General features: G+C 53.9%; 1 non-coding gene across 1 annotated transcript in view; it reads right to left on the reverse strand.

Moving 5' to 3' along the window:
• Nucleotides 1-1,181, reverse strand: part of LOC126332331 (small subunit ribosomal RNA) — a 1,893-nt gene extending 712 nt beyond the window's left edge. The window contains exon 1 of the ribosomal RNA XR_007563614.1: nt 1-1,181. This exon is cut by the window's left edge and continues 712 nt beyond it. This is a non-coding gene — a ribosomal RNA (small subunit ribosomal RNA).
• Between the last annotated feature and the right edge of the window lie 3,819 nt (nt 1,182-5,000).

The following is a 5,000-nucleotide window of genomic DNA, read 5'->3' on the forward strand; positions in this document are numbered from 1 at the left end:
AAAAGCTTTGGTTTCCCGGAGGCTGCCCGCCGAGTCATCGGAGGAACTGCGGCGGATCGCTGGCTGGCATCGTTTATGGTTAGAACTAGGGCGGTATCTGATCGCCTTCGAACCTCTAACTTTCGTTCTTGATTAATGAAAACATACTTGGCAAATGCTTTCGCTTCTGTTCGTCTTGCGACGATCCAAGAATTTCACCTCTAACGTCGCAATACGAATGCCCCCGCCTGTCCCTATTAATCATTACCTCGGGTTCCGAAAACCAACAAAATAGAACCGAGGTCCTATTCCATTATTCCATGCACACAGTATTCAGGCGGGCTTGCCTGCTTTAAGCACTCTAATTTGTTCAAAGTAAACGTGCCGGCCCACCGAGACACTCAACTAAGAGCACCCTGGTAGGATTTCAACGGGGTCCGCCTCGGGACGCGCAAGCACGCCTTCGGCTCGCCCCACCGGCAGGACGTCCCACGATACATGCCAGTTAAACACCGACGGGCGGTGAACCAACAGCGTGGGACACAAATCCAACTACGAGCTTTTTAACCGCAACAACTTTAATATACGCTATTGGAGCTGGAATTACCGCGGCTGCTGGCACCAGACTTGCCCTCCAATAGATACTCGTTAAAGGATTTAAAGTGTACTCATTCCGATTACGGGGCCTCGGATGAGTCCCGTATCGTTATTTTTCGTCACTACCTCCCCGTGCCGGGAGTGGGTAATTTGCGCGCCTGCTGCCTTCCTTGGATGTGGTAGCCGTTTCTCAGGCTCCCTCTCCGGAATCGAACCCTGATTCCCCGTTACCCGTTACAACCATGGTAGGCGCAGAACCTACCATCGACAGTTGATAAGGCAGACATTTGAAAGATGCGTCGCCGGTACGAGGACCGTGCGATCAGCCCAAAGTTATTCAGAGTCACCAAGGCAAACGGACCAGACGAGCCAATCCGATTGGTTTTGATCTAATAAAAGCGTCCCTTCCATCTCTGGTCGGGACTCTGTTTGCATGTATTAGCTCTAGAATTACCACAGTTATCCAAGTAACGTGGGTACGATCTAAGGAACCATAATTGATTTAATGAGCCATTCGCGGTTTCACCTTAATGCGGCTTGTACTGAGACATGCATGGCTTAATCTTTGAGACAAGCATATGACTACTGGCAGGATCAACCAGGGAGCTGCGTCAACGAGAGCTGAGCAGCCGGCCGCCCGGGAGTGTGTCCCGAGGGCCCGCGCGAACACGCAAGCGTCCGCTCAATTATTCTGCAAACAGGAGGAGGCTGAGCTCCCCTGCACGATACACCTCGAAACCCTCTCAGGTCCCGGCGGCGCGCAGCGCCGTCCTAAGTACTTGGTCGGGTTCGAGAGAGGCGCAATCGCCCGGAGATAGGCGAGTAGACGCTTTCAGTGCGAACACCCGTGCTCCCAACTGAGCTTGCCGCTGCCGACAGAGGCCTGGGAGCGTGCTGTCGTGGCATTGCCGGCGGGAAACAACACGCGCCACCTACGGTGACCGGCAGCTCCAACGCCAGCGCCACAGAAGGGCAAAGCCCCACTTGGGTGCAGAAGCGAACTCTCCCAGCACAGCGCACGCGCCAACACGTCCGCAGAGCTGCGATACAAACCACCTGCGAGAACCGCTGGGGGCGACCGAGCAGCAGACGGCGTCGCGACGCCGAGTGCCGGGCGGCGGCGCATCCTCAACGCACACAGTCCGCAATCGGACCAGCACACTGCAGATGTCCACCGCGCTTCGCACCGGGCTCGGCAGAACCCACTTTGGCCGCCTGGCGCCGCGCGCAGGGTGCGCCGGCGCATAGCTGGGACGCCAGCCGGGCCCGTCGGCCGGCGCTCCTGCCACTGGGCGCCCCCCACCAGCCGGCTGTAGTGCGTGCGCTCACGCAGCGCGCGGCCAGCACGCCGGGCGGCCCCCCCTCACCGGCCGGGGACTGTCCCGCCAAGCCACAGCCTCGTATCGCTTCATACCCACATGGCCAACTCAGGTTCGGGGGCATGGCGGGTACCGCCGAAACAACCGGTTCACAGATGTACCGATCGTCGCTATCACCGATGCACCTGCAGCGCGAACAACCGCTCAACAACTGATTTCCAGTTCATTTGCGGATCTTTGGCAGCAAACGTATACGTCAATCTACATTTGCGAAATCTACGATTCTGGCATGCCTGCATGTTATGTGTCACGACACGCTACATCAGCCCACATACACACTGCGGCATGTACACGAGAGAACACGTGGAAGATGGTCCGCGCACGTGTGCAATGTCCCTTGCGCGGTCGACTGTCAACCGGCCTCTGTAGCATGTCGCAGATGTGGAACGCGGTCCACCGTGCTATCATGTTGTGTGGGGCAATACGATTAAATAGGAAAACCCTCGTCGCTACATCAACAGACGGCTCACGCTGATTCCCGGCAGAGGGAGGAGGGGGGGGGGGGGGGGCCAACATGCAATACTTTCGTCCGTACCTACTTACCACATGTCTGTACGGCGTACAACAGTGCAATCTCGCTGTAATGGGGAGACGAGACAAGTAGCATCGTGCACAACATATGGCCCTTATGATTCGCCATTGTAGGGCGCAGCCGGTGTACGGTCAAGCATGTGCCACATTATGTCACTCAGTACGTAACGACGGATGATCAGTGTGGGTTACGCGTACATCAGCGGACAGTCCACACAGGCCGTACCACAACGTACACTGACTGCATCGACAACCGAATGCAACTGAACAGCTGCAAGGCTCATTTCACAAACAAACGCCTGACCGACCAGCTTGGAAGGGCAGGAGGGGAGGGCGATATTCGTTCTGTAGCGGTACACCCTTCCAGTGGTTAGCGGGACTGTGTAGAAAGTACGCAACACTCGAAAGACCTTTATGTGAGGGTACGCACCATGGCATCAAGAAATACACATGACACCAGAGGATCCAAGCAGTGAACTATGTTCAGAGGGTTGCTGTTAGGCAAAGCTACATTCCTGTGACGTTACATGTGACAGTTAAGGTGCAGTGTAAGTTAGGTTAAGGTGCAGTGTAAGTTAGGTTAAGGTGCAGTGTAAGTTAGGTTAAGGTGCAGTGTAAGTTAGGTTAAGGTGCAGTGTAAGTTAGGTTAAGGTGCAGTGTAAGTTAGGTTAAGGTGCAGTGTAAGTTAGGTTAAGGTGCAGTGTAAGTTAGGTTAAGGTGCAGTGTAACTTAGGTTAAGGTGCAGTGTAAGTTAGGTTAAGGTGCAGTGTAAGTTAGGTTAAGGTGCAGTGTAACTTAGGTTAAGGTGCAGTGTAACTTAGGTTAAGGTGCAGTGTAAGTTAGGTTAAGGTGCAGTGTAACTTAGGTTAAGGTGCAGTGTAACTTAGGTTAAGGTGCAGTGTAACTTAGGTTAAGGTGCAGTGTAAGTTAGGTTAAGGTGCAGTGTAAGTTAGGTTAAGGTGCAGTGTAAGTTAGGTTAAGGTGCAGCGTAACTTAGGTTAAGGTGCAGCGTAACTTAGGTTAAGGTGCAGCGTAACTTAGGTTAAGGTGCAGCGTAACTTAGGTTAAGGTGCAGCGTAACTTAGGTTAAGGTGCAGCGTAACTTAGGTTAAGGTGCAGCGTGGGTTAGGTTAGGGGCCAACGTGGGTTAGGTTAGGGGCCAACGTGGGTTAGGTTAGGGGCCAACGTGGGTTAGGTTAGGGGCCAACGTGGGTTAGGTTAGGGGCCAACGTGGGTTAGGTTAGGGGCCAACGTGGGTTAGGTTAGGGGCCAACGTGGGTTAGGTTAGGGGCCAACGTGGGTTAGGTTAGGGGCCAACGTGGGTTAGGTTAGGGGCCAACGTGGGTTAGGTTAGGGGCCAACGTGGGTTAGGTTAGGGGCCAACGTGGGTTAGGTTAGGGGCCAACGTGGGTTAGGTTAAGGGCCAACGTGGGTTAGGTTAAGGGCCAACGTGGGTTAGGTTAAGGGCCAACGTGGGTTAGGTTAAGGGCCAACGTGGGTTAGGTTAAGGGCCAACGTGGGTTAGGTTAAGGGCCAACGTGGGTTAGGTTAAGGGCCAACGTGGGTTAGGTTAAGGGCCAACGTGGGTTAGGTTAAGAGCCAACGTGGGTTAGGTTAAGGGCCAACGTGGGTTAGGTTAAGGGCCAACGTGGGTTAGGTTAAGGGCCAACGTGGGTTAGGTTAAGGGCCAACGTGGGTTAGGTTAAGGGCCAACGTGGGTTAGGTTAAGGGCCAACGTGGGTTAGGTTAAGGGCCAACGTGGGTTAGGTTGCCAGAGATGTGTCAAATCAGGATGTACGTTTGGCTGGTGTCAGGTGGTGGGTTGGTTCGATGCCTTTATAAGGGGTGTGGCCAAAGGGTATTTTATTACTTGTACCTTTTGTGTTGTGGCGTGGCGTTGCGTCCTGTGTTGATACTGGGTGGACCACTGTGGGTGTTGCTGGCTGATTTGAGCTGCGTTGTTTGCGGGTGATGTGAGACATTCTGTCTTATCAGTGGACGTGACGTTCCTCTTGTCGTTGTTTGGATAGTGTCCTGTGGCAGCGAGGATAAAATGGATGTTGTTGAACGATAGTGCTTTGGTGCTTTCGCTTTGTTACACACAGAGTGGACTGTGAGATAGGGTGACTGGGTCGAGTGCGGTTCACACTGTCCTCCCCAGTTTACAGTATGTATCATCTATGTATGTGGTCCTGCATCATTTACTAAGGAGGGACGTCAGACGACTGAAATATTAGTTATGTACTGATGTAAAGCAGAATGCTTACCTTCCACCAGTGGGCGAGTATCGACTCTGCCCCAGAGTTGCCACCGCAGGAAGAGGTGTCGGAAACACTACCCGCACACCGTCACCACTGTGCGGGGGGACGGACCCTCTATATCCTCAGCGGCGCACTCTTTGCCACCGAGCGTCACGTCTCGCGGCCCGCCGTCCAGAGCATGTATTGGGACAGCGGGACTTTGGCTTTTGGGAGATAACTCTTCATGAAGTGGAAGATATAGGGGTGGACTGCA

The sequence above is a fragment of the Schistocerca gregaria genome, unplaced genomic scaffold (genome assembly GCF_023897955.1).
Source record: "Schistocerca gregaria isolate iqSchGreg1 unplaced genomic scaffold, iqSchGreg1.2 ptg001440l, whole genome shotgun sequence".
NCBI classification, from domain to species: Eukaryota; Metazoa; Arthropoda; class Insecta; order Orthoptera; family Acrididae; genus Schistocerca; species Schistocerca gregaria.